At 49.4% G+C, this 16518-nt stretch overlaps 5 non-coding genes across 5 annotated transcripts; all 5 read left to right on the top strand.

Moving 5' to 3' along the window:
• The first annotated feature begins 1268 nt into the window (after positions 1–1268).
• Positions 1269–1342, top strand: Trnaa-ggc (transfer RNA alanine (anticodon GGC)). The gene has a single exon. It is a non-coding gene; the product is annotated as a tRNA-Ala (tRNA).
• A 1397-nt stretch (positions 1343–2739) lies between these two features.
• Positions 2740–2813, top strand: Trnaa-ggc (transfer RNA alanine (anticodon GGC)). Its single transcript has one exon. It is a non-coding gene; the product is annotated as a tRNA-Ala (tRNA).
• A 1386-nt stretch (positions 2814–4199) lies between these two features.
• On the top strand, positions 4200–4273 carry Trnaa-ggc (transfer RNA alanine (anticodon GGC)). Its single transcript has one exon. It is a non-coding gene; the product is annotated as a tRNA-Ala (tRNA).
• A 4329-nt stretch (positions 4274–8602) lies between these two features.
• Positions 8603–8676, top strand: Trnaa-ggc (transfer RNA alanine (anticodon GGC)). The gene has a single exon. It is a non-coding gene; the product is annotated as a tRNA-Ala (tRNA).
• A 1386-nt stretch (positions 8677–10062) lies between these two features.
• On the top strand, positions 10063–10136 carry Trnaa-ggc (transfer RNA alanine (anticodon GGC)). Its single transcript has one exon. It is a non-coding gene; the product is annotated as a tRNA-Ala (tRNA).
• Positions 10137–16518: the final 6382 nt, after the last annotated feature.

The raw sequence follows: 16518 nt of genomic DNA, 5'->3' as shown, positions 1-16518 counted from the left end.
TGCACGTTCCCATTCTTTGCGTGCAGTCGGCTGCTACTGGTGTTGCTGGTTGTGACTGCTGATAACAGATGCCGTAGCAATCAATTCATGGAGTGAGTTGTATGTTTTGCGATAGCCTGTCTCTGACAAGGAAGCACAGGTGATATAGGTGCGAACACAGGAAGCTTGCAGCCCCTCGCTGCCTGCAGACACAGAGCAGCCACACTAGAAGAGCGGCCTAAGCCGTAGGCGAAATGTGCTCATTCGCTTTGGCGCGACGTCGAACTATAAATAAGGCTGTCACTAGCGTGAGCGTTGCGTGAGCGTCGTGTAAAGTCGGAAAAGTCATCTGCATGGGTGATTGCCAAGTTTGGGGAGCGTTTCGTAGTACGATCAGTACAATGGGGACGCGGAAACTTGTTGTGTCCCAGTGTTTTGCAGTTGGACGACAAGAGTTTTACACAGTAGCAAAGAGCGAGGCACTGAGTTGGCATGAACAATGGAGAGCACAATGGGGCTCGAGATGTGCTTGTTACCTCAGGTGCTGTGTGATTGTGGACAAGGAGTGAAATGGACCAATTTGTGACCGCCCTTTCAATTTAAGACGTTCAAAACAGACGGAATTTGCATTCGTAATACTAGAGCATCGAAACTACTTGGAACTCTTGTGTATATGAACGTGTCCGCGCCTTTGTATTCTGGTACCTTCGCCGCTACAAACCAACCAACCATCGTGTCCGTGCACATCAGAGTCGCAAAGAATGGAGAATAGTCAGGCTTGGTCGTGTGTGTAGCTGTAGCTCAGTTGGCAGATCGTTCGCTTAGCGTATGAACTGTCTCGGGTTCAAGCCCCGGCTCCTCCATATTTTGTGTTCAGTGCATGGTAAGTGTTGGTCGCGGCGAACATAAACGCACGCAAGAAGTTGCAAAACCAGCGTCACAGACTGATATGATGTATACTGTCATAAGGAGAGCAAGATGTAAGTGTGGGGACCGGCTGTTATCGTGGTGTCATCGAGTGCAGATCTGTCTTAGGTATCACGGCTTAACGTCATTGAAGTCTAGAGGTGGACAACACGTTCGTCTTACTCAGAGCGGTGTCTGAACTCTATTTTCGACGTTATGCGTGCCACTTTCATTGTGGCCAACTACGATTCGATACAGAATGCACGAAACCTGAAAGACACCCTCACTGATACATAGAGAGTAGTGTTTGTCTGCGGAATAATGGGAGTGCAAGGGTCTGTGACGTTGATATGACTGTATGTAGCACTACTAGTTATCGGGGCGGTGGGTGTAGCTCAGATGGTAGAGCGCTCGCTTGGCGTGCGAGAGGTACTGGGATCGATACCCAGCGCCTCCAGAATTTTTAACGCACCTACATGAGCACCTTGCCATGCAAGTGGAATAATTCCCAACCGGCAGAGGTGTGTAGGCAGATACAAGCGAACGATTAGCATCCACAATTGCGCCGATTTCACGTAAATCCCTCTGCACGTTCCCATTCTTTGCGTGCAGTCGGCTGCTACTGGTGTTGCTGGTTGTGACTGCTGATAACAGATGCTGTAGCAATCAATTCATGGAGTGAGTTGTATGTTTTGCGATAGTCTGTCTCTGACAAGGAAGCACAGGTGATATAGGTGCGAACACAGGAAGCTTGCAGCCCCTCGCTGCCTGCAGACACAGAGCAGCCACACTAGAAGAGCGGCCTAAGCCGTAGGCGAAATGTGCTCATTCGCTTTGGCGCGACGTCGAACTATAAATAAGGCTGTCACTAGCGTGAGCGTTGCGTGAGCGTCGTGTAAAGTCGGAAAAGTCATCTGCATGGGTGATTGCCAAGTTTGGGGAGCGTTTCGTAGTACGATCAGTGCAATGGGGACGCGGAAACTTGTTGTGTCCCAGTGTTTTGCAGTTGGACGACAAGAGTTTTACACAGTAGCAAAGAGCGAGGCACTGAGTTGGCATGAACAATGGAGAGCACAATGGGGCTCGAGATGTGCTTGTTACCTCAGGTGCTGTGTGATTGTGGACAAGGAGTGAAATGGACCAATTTGTGACCGCCCTTTCAATTTAAGACGTTCAAAACAGACGGAATTTGCATTCGTAATACCAGAGCATCGAAACTACTTGGAACTCTTGTGTATATGAACGTGTCCGCGCCTTTGTATTCTGGTACCTTCGCCGCTACAAACCAACCAACCATCGTGTCCGTGCACATCAGAGTCGCAAAGAATGGAGAATAGCCAGGCTTGGTCGTGTGTGTAGCTGTAGCTCAGTTGGCAGATCGTACGCTTAGCGAGTGAACGGTCTCGGGTTCAAGCCCCGGCTCCTCCATGTTTTGTGTTCAGTGCATGGTAAGTGTTGGTCGCGGCGAACATAAACGCACGCAAGAAGTTGCAAAACCAGCGTCACAGACTGATATGATGTATACTGTCATAAGGAGAGCAAGATGTAAGTGTGGGGACCGGCTGTTATCGTGGTGTCATCGAGTGCAGATCTGTCTTAGGTATCACGGCTTAACGTCATTGAAGTCTAGAGGTGGACAACACGTTCGTCTTACTCAGAGCGGTGTCTGAACTCTATTTTCGACGTTATGCGTGCCACTTTCATTGTGGCCAACTACGATTCGATACAGAATGCACGAAACCTGAAAGACACCCTCACTGATACATAGAGAGTAGTGTTTGTCTGCGGAATAATGGGAGTGCAAGGGTCTGTGACGTTGATATGACTGTATGTAGCACTTCTAGTTATCGGGGCGGTGGGCGTAGCTCAGATGGTAGAGCGCTCGCTTGGCGTGCGAGAGGTACTGGGATCGATACCCAGCGCCTCCAGAATTTTTAACGCACCTACATGAGCACCTTGCCATGCAAGTGGAATAATTCCCAACCGGCAGAGGTGTGTAGGCAGATACAAGCGAACGATTAGCATCCACAATTGCGCCGATTTCACGTAAATCCCTCTGCACGTTCCCATTCTTTGCGTGCAGTCGGCTGCTACTGGTGTTGCTGGTTGTGACTGCTGATAACAGATGCCGTAGCAATCAATTCATGGAGTGAGTTGTATGTTTTGCGATAGCCTGTCTCTGACAAGGAAGCACAGGTGATATAGGTGCGAACACAGGAAGCTTGCAGCCCCTCGCTGCCTGCAGACACAGAGCAGCCACACTAGAAGAGCGGCCTAAGCCGTAGGCGAAATGTGCTCATTCGCTTTGGCGCGACGTCGAACTATAAATAAGGCTGTCACTAGCGTGAGCGTCGTGTAAAGTCGGAAAAGTCATCTGCATGGGTGATTGCCAAGTTTGGGGAGCGTTTCGTAGTACGATCAGTGCAATGGGGACGCGGAAACTTGTTGTGTCCCAGTGTTTTGCAGTTGGACGACAAGAGTTTTACAAAGTAGCAAAGAGCGAGGCACTGAGTTGGCATGAACAATGGAGAGCACAATGGGGCTCGAGATGTGCTTGTTACCTCAGGTGCTGTGTGATTGTGGACAAGGAGTGAAATGGAATAATTTGTGACCGCCCTTTCAATTTAAGACGTTCAAAACAGACGGAATTTGCATTCGTAATACTAGAGCATCGAAACTACTTGGAACTCTTGTGTATATGAACGTGTCCGCGCCTTTGTATTCTGGTACCTTCGCCGCTACAAACCAACCAACCATCGTGTCCGTGCACATCAGAGTCGCAAAGAATGGAGAATAGTCAGGCTTGGTCGTGTGTGTAGCTGTAGCTCAGTTGGCAGATCGTTCGCTTAGCGTATGAACTGTCTCGGGTTCAAGCCCCGGCTCCTCCATGTTTTGTGTTCAGTGCATGGTAAGTGTTGGTCGCGGCGAACATAAACGCACGCAAGAAGTTGCAAAACCAGCGTCACAGACTGATATGATGTATACTGTCATAAGGAGAGCAAGATGTAAGTGTGGGGACCGGCTGTTATCGTGGTGTCATCGAGTGCAGATCTGTCTTAGGTATCACGGCTTAACGTCATTGAAGTCTAGAGGTGGACAACACGTTCGTCTTACTCAGAGCGGTGTCTGAACTCTATTTTCGACGTTATGCGTGCCACTTTCATTGTGGCCAACTACGATTCGATACAGAATGCACGAAACCTGAAAGACACCCTCACTGATACATAGAGAGTAGTGTTTGTCTGCGGAATAATGGGAGTGCAAGGGTCTGTGACGTTGATATGACTGTATGTAGCACTACTAGTTATCGGGGCGGTGGGCGTAGCTCAGATGGTAGAGCGCTCGCTTGGCGTGCGAGAGGTACTGGGATCGATACCCAGCGCCTCCAGAATTTTTAACGCACCTACATGAGCACCTTGCCATGCAAGTGGAATAATTCCCAACCGGCAGAGGTGTGTAGGCAGATACAAGCGAACGATTAGCATCCACAATTGCGCCGATTTCACGTAAATCCCTCTGCACGTTCCCATTCTTTGCGTGCAGTCGGCTGCTACTGGTGTTGCTGGTTGTGACTGCTGATAACAGATGCCGTAGCAATCAATTCATGGAGTGAGTTGTATGTTTTGCGATAGTCTGTCTCTGACAAGGAAGCACAGGTGATATAGGTGCGAACACAGGAAGCTTGCAGCCCCTCGCTGCCTGCAGACACAGAGCAGCCACACTAGAAGAGCGGCCTAAGCCGTAGGCGAAATGTGCTCATTCGCTTTGGCGCGACGTCGAACTGTAAATAAGGCTGTCACCAGCGTGAGCGTTGCGTGAGCGTCGTGTAAAGTCGGAAAAGTCATCTGCATGGGTGATTGCCAAGTTTGGGGAGCGTTTCGTAGTACGATCAGTGCAATGGGGACGCGGAAACTTGTTGTGTCCCAGTGTTTTGCAGTTGGACGACAAGAGTTTTACACAGTAGCAAAGAGCGAGGCAATGAGTTAGCATGAACAATGGAGAGCACAATGGGGCTCGAGATGTGCTTGTTACCTCAGGTGCTGTGTGATTGTGGACAAGGAGTGAAATGGACCAATTTGTGACCGCCCTTTCAATTTAAGACGTTCAAAACAGACGGAATTTGCATTCGTAATACCAGAGCATCGAAACTACTTGGAACTCTTGTGTATATGAACGTGTCCGCGCCTTTGTATTCTGGTACCTTCGCCGCTACAAACCAACCAACGATCGTGTCCGTGCACATCAGAGTCGCAAAGAATGGAGAATAGCCAGGCTTGGTCGTGTGTGTAGCTGTAGCTCAGTTAGCAGATCGTTCGCTTAGCGTGTGAACGGTCTCGGGTTCAAGCCCCGGCTCCTCCATGTTTTGTGTTCAGTGCATGGTAAGTGTTGGTCGCGGCGAACATAAACGCACGCAAGAAGTTGCAAAACCAGCGTCACAGACTGATATGATGTATACTGTCATAAGGAGAGCAAGATGTAAGTGTGGGGACCGGCTGTTATCGTGGTGTCATCGAGTGCAGATCTGTCTTAGGTATCACGGCTTAACGTCATTGAAGTCTAGAGGTGGACAACACGTTCGTCTTACTCAGAGCGGTGTCTGAACTCTATTTTCGACGTTATGCGTGCCACTTTCATTGTGGCCAACTACGATTCGATACAGAATGCACGAAACCTGAAAGACACCCTCACTGATACATAGAGAGTAGTGTTTGTCTGCGGAATAATGGGAGTGCAAGGGTCTGTGACGTTGATATGACTGTATGTAGCACTACTAGTTACCGGGGGGTGTGGGCGAGGCTCAGATGGTAGAGCGCTCGCTTAGCGTGTGAGAGGTACTGGGATCGATACCCAGCGCCTCCAGAATTTTTAACGCACCTACATGAGCACCTTGCCATGCAAGTGGAATAATTCCCAACCGGCAGAGGTGTGTAGGCAGATACAAGCGAACGATTAGCATCCACAATTGCACCGATTTCACGTAAATCCCTCTGCACGTTCCCATTCTTTGCGTGCAGTCGGCTGCTACTGGTGTTGCTGGTTGTGACTGCTGATAACAGATGCCGTAGCAATCAATTCATGGAGTGAGTTGTATGTTTTGCGATAGTCTGTCTCTGACAAGGAAGCACAGGTGATATAGGTGCGAACACAGGAAGCTTGCTGCCCCTCGCTGCCTGCAGACACAGAGCAGCCACACTAGAAGAGCGGCCTAAGCCGTAGGCGAAATGTGCTCATTCGCTTTGGCGCGACGTCGAACTGTAAATAAGGCTGTCACTAGCGTGAGCGTTGCGTGAGCGTCGTGTAAAGTCGGAAAAGTCATCTGCATGGGTGACTGCCAAGTTTGGGGAGCGTTTCGTAGTACGATCAGTGCAATGGGGACGCGGAAACTTGTTGTGTCCCAGTGTTTTGCAGTAGGACGACAAGAGTTTTACACAGTAGCAAAGAGCGAGGCAATGAGTTGGCATGAACAATGGAGAGCACAATGGGGCTCGAGATGTGCTTGTTACCTCAGGTGCTGTGTGATTGTGGACAAGGAGTGAAATGGACCAATTTGTGACCGCCCTTTCAATTTAAGACGTTCAAAACAGACGGAATTTGCATTCGTAATACCAGAGCATCGAAACTACTTGGAACTCTTGTGTATATGAACGTGTCCGCGCCTTTGTATTCTGGTACCTTCGCCGCTTCAAACCAACCAACCATCGTGTCCGTGCACATCAGAGTCGCAAAGAATGGAGAATAGCCAGGCTTGGTCGTGTGTGTAGCTGTAGCTCAGTTGGCAGATCGTTCGCTTAGCGTGTGAACGGTCTCGGGTTCAAGCCCCGGCTCCTCCATGTTTTGTGTTCAGTGCATGGTAAGTGTTGGTCGCGGCGAACATAAACGCACGCAAGAAGTTGCAAAACCAGCGTCACAGACTGATATGATGTATACTGTCATAAGGAGAGCAAGATGTAAGTGTGGGGACCGGCTGTTATCGTGGTGTCATCGAGTGCAGATCTGTCTTAGGTATCACGGCTTAACGTCATTGAAGTCTAGAGGTGGACAACACGTTCGTCTTACTCAGAGCGGTGTCTGAACTCTATTTTCGACGTTATGCGTGCCACTTTCATTGTGGCCAACTACGATTCGATACAGAATGCACGAAACCTGAAAGACACCCTCACTGATACATAGAGAGTAGTGTTTGTCTGCGGAATAATGGGAGTGCAAGGGTCTGTGACGTTGATATGACTGTATGTAGCACTACTAGTTATCGGGGAGGTGGGCGTAGCTCAGATGGTAGAGCGCTCTCTTAGCGTGTGAGAGGTACTGGGATCGATACCCAGCGCCTCCAGAATTTTTAACGCACCTACATGAGCACCTTGCCATGCAAGTGGAATAATTCCCAACCGGCAGAGGTGTGTAGGCAGATACAAGCGAACGATTAGCATCCACAATTGCGCCGATTTCACGTAAATCCCTCTGCACGTTCCCATTCTTTGCGTGCAGTCGGCTGCTACTGGTGTTGCTGGTTGTGACTGCTGATAACAGATGCCGTAGCAATCAATTCATGGAGTGAGTTGTATGTTTTGCGATAGCCTGTCTCTGACAAGGAAGCACAGGTGATATAGGTGCGAACACAGGAAGCTTGCAGCCCCTCGCTGCCTGCAGACACAGAGCAGCCACACTAGAAGAGCGGCCTAAGCCGTAGGCGAAATGTGCTCATTCGCTTTGGCGCGACGTCGAACTATAAATAAGGCTGTCACTAGCGTGAGCGTCGTGTAAAGTCGGAAAAGTCATCTGCATGGGTGATTGCCAAGTTTGGGGAGCGTTTCGTAGTACGATCAGTGCAATGGGGACGCGGAAACTTGTTGTGTCCCAGTGTTTTGCAGTTGGACGACAAGAGTTTTACACAGTAGCAAAGAGCGAGGCACTGAGTTGGCATGAACAATGGAGAGCACAATGGGGCTCGAGATGTGCTTGTTACCTCAGGTGCTGTGTGATTGTGGACAAGGAGTGAAATGGACCAATTTGTGACCGCCCTTTCAATTTAAGACGTTCAAAACAGACGGAATTTGCATTCGTAATACTAGAGCATCGAAACTACTTGGAACTCTTGTGTATATGAACGTGTCCGCGCCTTTGTATTCTGGTACCTTCGCCGCTACAAACCAACCAACCATCGTGTCCGTGCACATCAGAGTCGCAAAGAATGGAGAATAGTCAGGCTTGGTCGTGTGTGTAGCTGTAGCTCAGTTGGCAGATCGTTCGCTTAGCGTATGAACTGTCTCGGGTTCAAGCCCCGGCTCCTCCATGTTTTGTGTTCAGTTCATGGTAAGTGTTGGTCGCGGCGAACATAAACGCACGCAAGAAGTTGCTAAACCAGCGTCACAGACTGATATGATGTATACTGTCATAAGGAGAGCAAGATGTAAGTGTGGGGACCGGCTGTTATCGTGGTGTCATCGAGTGCAGATCTGTCTTAGGTATCACGGCTTAACGTCATTGAAGTCTAGAGGTGGACAACACGTTCGTCTTACTCAGAGCGGTGTCTGAACTCTATTTTCGACGTTATGCGTGCCACTTTCATTGTGGCCAACTACGATTCGATACAGAATGCACGAAACCTGAAAGACACCCTCACTGATACATAGAGAGTAGTGTTTGTCTGCGGAATAATGGGAGTGCAAGGGTCTGTGACGTTGATATGACTGTATGTAGCACTACTAGTTATCGGGGCGGTGGGCGTAGCTCAGATGGTAGAGCGCTCGCTTGGCGTGCGAGAGGTACTGGGATCGATACCCAGCGCCTCCAGAATTTTTAACGCACCTACATGAGCACCTTGCCATGCAAGTGGAATAATTCCCAACCGGCAGAGGTGTGTAGGCAGATACAAGCGAACGATTAGCATCCACAATTGCGCCGATTTCACGTAAATCCCTCTGCACGTTCCCATTCTTTGCGTGCAGTCGGCTGCTACTGGTGTTGCTGGTTGTGACTGCTGATAACAGATGCCGTAGCAATCAATTCATGGAGTGAGTTGTATGTTTTGCGATAGTCTGTCTCTGACAAGGAAGCACAGGTGATATAGGTGCGAACACAGGAAGCTTGCAGCCCCTCGCTGCCTGCAGACACAGAGCAGCCACACTAGAAGAGCGGCCTAAGCCGTAGGCGAAATGTGCTCATTCGCTTTGGCGCGACGTCGAACTATAAATAAGGCTGTCACTAGCGTGAGCGTCGTGTAAAGTCGGAAAAGTCATCTGCATGGGTGATTGCCAAGTTTGGGGAGCGTTTCGTAGTACGATCAGTGCAATGGGGACGCGGAAACTTGTTGTGTCCCAGTGTTTTGCAGTTGGACGACAAGAGTTTTACACAGTAGCAAAGAGCGAGGCACTGAGTTGGCATGAACAATGGAGAGCACAATGGGGCTCGAGATGTGCTTGTTACCTCAGGTGCTGTGTGATTGTGGACAAGGAGTGAAATGGACCAATTTGTGACCGCCCTTTCAATTTAAGACGTTCAAAACAGACGGAATTTGCATTCGTAATACTAGAGCATCGAAACTACTTGGAACTCTTGTGTATATGAACGTGTCCGCGCCTTTGTATTCTGGTACCTTCGCCGCTACAAACCAACCAACCATCGTGTCCGTGCACATCAGAGTCGCAAAGAATGGAGAATAGTCAGGCTTGGTCGTGTGTGTAGCTGTAGCTCAGTTGGCAGATCGTTCGCTTAGCGTATGAACTGTCTCGGGTTCAAGCCCCGGCTCCTCCATGTTTTGTGTTCAGTGCATGGTAAGTGTTGGTCGCGGCGAACATAAACGCACGCAAGAAGTTGCAAAACCAGCGTCACAGACTGATATGATGTATACTGTCATAAGGAGAGCAAGATGTAAGTGTGGGGACCGGCTGTTATCGTGGTGTCATCGAGTGCAGATCTGTCTTAGGTATCACGGCTTAACGTCATTGAAGTCTAGAGGTGGACAACACGTTCGTCTTACTCAGAGCGGTGTCTGAACTCTATTTTCGACGTTATGCGTGCCACTTTCATTGTGGCCAACTACGATTCGATACAGAATGCACGAAACCTGAAAGACACCCTCACTGATACATAGAGAGTAGTGTTTGTCTGCGGAATAATGGGAGTGCAAGGGTCTGTGACGTTGATATGACTGTATGTAGCACTACTAGTTATCGGGGCGGTGGGCGTAGCTCAGATGGTAGAGCGCTCGCTTGGCGTGCGAGAGGTACTGGGATCGATACCCAGCGCCTCCAGAATTTTTAACGCACCTACATGAGCACCTTGCCATGCAAGTGGAATAATTCCCAACCGGCAGAGGTGTGTAGGCAGATACAAGCGAACGATTAGCATCCACAATTGCGCCGATTTCACGTAAATCCCTCTGCACGTTCCCATTCTTTGCGTGCAGTCGGCTGCTACTGGTGTTGCTGGTTGTGACTGCTGATAACAGATGCTGTAGCAATCAATTCATGGAGTGAGTTGTATGTTTTGCGATAGTCTGTCTCTGACAAGGAAGCACAGGTGATATAGGTGCGAACACAGGAAGCTTGCAGCCCCTCGCTGCCTGCAGACACAGAGCAGCCACACTAGAAGAGCGGCCTAAGCCGTAGGCGAAATGTGCTCATTCGCTTTGGCGCGACGTCGAACTGTAAATAAGGCTGTCACTAGCGTGAGCGTTGCGTGAGCGTCGTGTAAAGTCGGAAAAGTCATCTGCATGGGTGATTGCCAAGTTTGGGGAGCGTTTCGTAGTACGATCAGTGCAATGGGGACGCGGAAACTTGTTGTGTCCCAGTGTTTTGCAGTTGGACGACAAGAGTTTTACACAGTAGCAAAGAGCGAGGCAATGAGTTAGCATGAACAATGGAGAGCACAATGGGGCTCGAGATGTGCTTGTTACCTCAGGTGCTGTGTGATTGTGGACAAGGAGTGAAATGGACCAATTTGTGACCGCCCTTTCAATTTAAGACGTTCAAAACAGACGGAATTTGCATTCGTAATACCAGAGCATCGAAACTACTTGGAACTCTTGTGTATATGAACGTGTCCGCGCCTTTGTATTCTGGTACCTTCGCCGCTACAAACCAACCAACGATCGTGTCCGTGCACATCAGAGTCGCAAAGAATGGAGAATAGCCAGGCTTGGTCGTGTGTGTAGCTGTAGCTCAGTTAGCAGATCGTTCGCTTAGCGTGTGAACGGTCTCGGGTTCAAGCCCCGGCTCCTCCATGTTTTGTGTTCAGTGCATGGTAAGTGTTGGTCGCGGCGAACATAAACGCACGCAAGAAGTTGCAAAACCAGCGTCACAGACTGATATGATGTATACTGTCATAAGGAGAGCAAGATGTAAGTGTGGGGACCGGCTGTTATCGTGGTGTCATCGAGTGCAGATCTGTCTTAGGTATCACGGCTTAACGTCATTGAAGTCTAGAGGTGGACAACACGTTCGTCTTACTCAGAGCGGTGTCTGAACTCTATTTTCGACGTTATGCGTGCCACTTTCATTGTGGCCAACTACGATTCGATACAGAATGCACGAAACCTGAAAGACACCCTCACTGATACATAGAGAGTAGTGTTTGTCTGCGGAATAATGGGAGTGCAAGGGTCTGTGACGTTGATATGACTGTATGTAGCACTACTAGTTACCGGGGGGTGTGGGCGAGGCTCAGATGGTAGAGCGCTCGCTTAGCGTGTGAGAGGTACTGGGATCGATACCCAGCGCCTCCAGAATTTTTAACGCACCTACATGAGCACCTTGCCATGCAAGTGGAATAATTCCCAACCGGCAGAGGTGTGTAGGCAGATACAAGCGAACGATTAGCAACCACAATTGCACCGATTTCACGTAAATCCCTCTGCACGTTCCCATTCTTTGCGTGCAGTCGGCTGCTACTGGTGTTGCTGGTTGTGACTGCTGATAACAGATGCCGTAGCAATCAATTCATGGAGTGAGTTGTATGTTTTGCGATAGTCTGTCTCTGACAAGGAAGCACAGGTGATATAGGTGCGAACACAGGAAGCTTGCTGCCCCTCGCTGCCTGCAGACACAGAGCAGCCACACTAGAAGAGCGGCCTAAGCCGTAGGCGAAATGTGCTCATTCGCTTTGGCGCGACGTCGAACTGTAAATAAGGCTGTCACTAGCGTGAGCGTTGCGTGAGCGTCGTGTAAAGTCGGAAAAGTCATCTGCATGGGTGACTGCCAAGTTTGGGGAGCGTTTCGTAGTACGATCAGTGCAATGGGGACGCGGAAACTTGTTGTGTCCCATTGTTTTGCAGTTGGACGACAAGAGTTTTACACAGTAGCAAAGAGCGAGGCAATGAGTTGGCATGAACAATGGAGAGCACAATGGGGCTCGAGATGTGCTTGTTACCTCAGGTGCTGTGTGATTGTGGACAAGGAGTGAAATGGACCAATTTGTGACCGCCCTTTCAATTTAAGACGTTCAAAACAGACGGAATTTGCATTCGTAATACCAGAGCATCGAAACTACTTGGAACTCTTGTGTATATGAACGTGTCCGCGCCTTTGTATTCTGGTACCTTCGCCGCTTCAAACCAACCAACCATCGTGTCCGTGCACATCAGAGTCGCAAAGAATGGAGAATAGCCAGGCTTGGTCGTGTGTGTAGCTGTAGCTCAGTTGGCAGATCGTTCGCTTAGCGTGTGAACGGTCTCGGGTTCAAGCCCCGGCTCCTCCATGTTTTGTGTTCAGTGCATGGTAAGTGTTGGTCGCGGCGAACATAAACGCACGCAAGAAGTTGCAAAACCAGCGTCACAGACTGATATGATGTATACTGTCATAAGGAGAGCAAGATGTAAGTGTGGGGACCGGCTGTTATCGTGGTGTCATCGAGTGCAGATCTGTCTTAGGTATCACGGCTTAACGTCATTGAAGTCTAGAGGTGGACAACACGTTCGTCTTACTCAGAGCGGTGTCTGAACTCTATTTTCGACGTTATGCGTGCCACTTTCATTGTGGCCAACTACGATTCGATACAGAATGCACGAAACCTGAAAGACACCCTCACTGATACATAGAGAGTAGTGTTTGTCTGCGGAATAATGGGAGTGCAAGGGTCTGTGACGTTGATATGACTGTATGTAGCACTACTAGTTATCGGGGAGGTGGGCGTAGCTCAGATGGTAGAGCGCTCTCTTAGCGTGTGAGAGGTACTGGGATCGATACCCAGCGCCTCCAGAATTTTTAACGCACCTACATGAGCACCTTGCCATGCAAGTGGAATAATTCCCAACCGGCAGAGGTGTGTAGGCAGATACAAGCGAACGATTAGCATCCACAATTGCACCGATTTCACGTAAATCCCTCTGCACGTTCCCATTCTTTGCGTGCAGTCGGCTGCTACTGGTGTTGCTGGTTGTGACTGCTGATAACAGATGCCGTAGCAATCAATTCATGGAGTGAGTTGTATGTTTTGCGATAGTCTGTCTCTGACAAGGAAGCACAGGTGATATAGGTGCGAACACAGGAAGCTTGCTGCCCCTCGCTGCCTGGAGACACAGAGCAGCCACACTAGAAGAGCGGCCTAAGCCGTAGGCGAAATGTGCTCATTCGCTTTGGCGCGACGTCGAACTGTAAATAAGGCTGTCACTAGCGTGAGCGTCGTGTAAAGTCGGAAAAGTCATCTGCATGGGTGATTGCCAAGTTTGGGGAGCGTTTCGTAGTACGATCAGTGCAATGGGGACGCGGAAACTTGTTGTGTCCCAGTGTTTTGCAGTTGGACGACAAGAGTTTTACACAGTAGCAAAGAGCGAGGCACTGAGTTGGCATGAACAATGGAGAGCACAATGGGGCTCAAGATGTGCTTGTTACCTCAGGTGCTGTGTGATTGTGGACAAGGAGTGAAATGGACCAATTTGTGACCGCCCTTTCAATTTAAGACGTTCAAAACAGACGGAATTTGCATTCGTAATACCAGAGCATCGAAACTACTTGGAACTCTTGTGTATATGAACGTGTCCGCGCCTTTGTATTCTGGTACCTTCGCCGCTACAAACCAACCAACCATCGTGTCCGTGCACATCAGAGTCGCAAAGAATGGAGAATAGCCAGGCTTGGTCGTGTGTGTAGCTGTAGCTCAGTTGGCAGATCGTTCGCTTAGCGTGTGAACGGTCTCGGGTTCAAACCCCGGCTCCTCCATGTTTTGTGTTCAGTGCATGGTAAGTGTTGGTCGCGGCGAACATAAACGCACGCAAGAAGTTGCAAAACCAGCGTCACAGACTGATATGATGTATACTGTCATAAGGAGAGCAAGATGTAAGTGTGGGGACCGGCTGTTATCGTGGTGTCATCGAGTGCAGATCTGTCTTAGGTATCACGGCTTAACGTCATTGAAGTCTAGAGGTGGACAACACGTTCGTCTTACTCAGAGCGGTGTCTGAACTCTATTTTCGACGTTATGCGTGCCACTTTCATTGTGCCCAACTACGATTCGATACAGAATGCACGAAACCTGAAAGACACCCTCACTGATACATAGAGAGTAGTGTTTGTCTGCGGAATAATGGGAGTGCAAGGGTCTGTGACGTTGATATGACTGTATGTAGCACTACTAGTTATCGGGGGGGTGGGCGTAGCTCAGATGGTAGAGCGCTCCCTTAGCGTGTGAGAGGTACTGGGATCGATACCCAGCGCCTCCAGAATTTTTAACGCACCTACATGAGCACCTTGCCATGCAAGTGGAATAATTCCCAACCGGCAGAGGTGTGTAGGCAGATACAAGCGAACGATTAGCATCCACAATTGCACCGATTACACGTAAATCCCTCTGCACGTTCCCATTCTTTGCGTGCAGTCGGCTGCTACTGGTGTTGCTGGTTGTGACTGCTGATAACAGATGCCGTAGCAATCAATTCATGGAGTGAGTTGTATGTTTTGCGATAGTCTGTCTCTGACAAGGAAGCACAGGTGATATAGGTGCGAACACAGGAAGCTTGCTGCCCCTCGCTGCCTGCAGACACAGAGCAGCCACACTAGAAGAGCGGCCTAAGCCGTAGGCGAAATGTGCTCATTCGCTTTGGCGAGACGTCGAACTGTAAATAAGGCTGTCACTAGCGTGAGCGTTGCGTGAGCGTCGTGTAAAGTCGGAAAAGTCATCTGCATGGGTGATTGCCAAGTTTGGGGAGCGTTTCGTAGTACGATCAGTGCAATGGGGACGCGGAAACTTGTTGTGTCCCAGTGTTTTGCAGTTGGACGACAAGAGTTTTACACAGTAGCAAAGAGCGAGGCACTGAGTTGGCATGAACAATGGAGAGCACAATGGGGCTCGAGATGTGCTTGTTACCTCAGGTGCTGTGTGATTGTGGACAAGGAGTGAAATGGACCAATTTGTGACCGCCCTTTCAATTTAAGACGTTCAAAACAGACGGAATTTGCATTCGTAATACCAGAGCATCGAAACTACTTGGAACTCTTGTGTATATGAACGTGTCCGCGCCTTTGTATTCTGGTACCTTCGCCGCTACAAACCAACCTACCATCGTGTCCGTGCACATCAGAGTCGCAAAGAATGGAGAATAGCCAGGCTTGGTCGTGTGTGTAGCTGTAGCTCAGTTGGCAGATCGTTCGCTTAGCTTGTGAACGGTGTCGGGTTCAAGCCCCGGCTCCTCCATGTTTTGTGTTCAGTGCATGGTAAGTGTTGGTCGCGGCGAACATAAACGGACGCAAGAAGTTGCAAAACCAGCGTCACAGACTGATATGATGTATACTGTCATAAGGAGAGCAAGATGTAAGTGTGGGGACCGGCTGTTATCGTGGTGTCATCGAGTGCAGATCTGTCTTAGGTATCACGGCTTAACGTCATTGAAGTCTAGAGGTGGACAACACGTTCGTCTTACTCAGAGCGGTGTCTGAACTCTATTTTCGACGTTATGCGTGCCACTTTCATTGTGGCCAACTACGATTCGATACAGAATGCACGAAACCTGAAAGACACCCTCACTGATACATAGAGAGTAGTGTTTGTCTGCGGAATAATGGGAGTGCAAGGGTCTGTGACGTTGATATGACTGTATGTAGCACTACTAGTTATCGGGGGGGTGGGCGTTGCTCAGATGGTAGAGCGCTCTCTTAGCGTGTGAGAGGTACTGGGATCGATACCCAGCGCCTCCAGAATTTTTAACGCACCTACATGAGCACCTTGCCATGCAAGTGGAATAATTCCCAACCGGCAGAGCTGTGTAGGCAGATACAAGCGAACGATTAGCATCCACAATTGCACCGATTTCACGTAAATCCCTCTGCACGTTCCCATTCTTTGCGTGCAGTCGGCTGCTACTGGTGTTGCTGGTTGTGACTGCTGATAACAGATGCCGTAGCAATCAATTCATGGAGTGAGTTGTATGTTTTGCGATAGTCTGTCTCTGACAAGGAAGCACAGGTGATATAGGTGCGAACACAGGAAGCTTGCTGCCCCTCGCTGCCTGCAGACACAGAGCAGCCACACTAGAAGAGCGGCCTAAGCCGTAGGCGAAATGTGCTCATTCGCTTTGGCGCGACGTCGAACTGTAAATAAGGCTGTCACTAGCGTGAGCGTCGTGTAAAGTCGGAAAAGTCATCTGCATGGGTGATTGCCAAGTTTGGGGAGCGTTTCGTAGTACGATCAGTGCAATGGGGACGC

This window comes from Schistocerca gregaria, unplaced genomic scaffold, assembly GCF_023897955.1.
Source record: "Schistocerca gregaria isolate iqSchGreg1 unplaced genomic scaffold, iqSchGreg1.2 ptg000180l, whole genome shotgun sequence".
Taxonomy (NCBI): Eukaryota; Metazoa; Arthropoda; class Insecta; order Orthoptera; family Acrididae; genus Schistocerca; species Schistocerca gregaria.
This window is presented reverse-complemented; position numbering and strand designations above follow the sequence as displayed.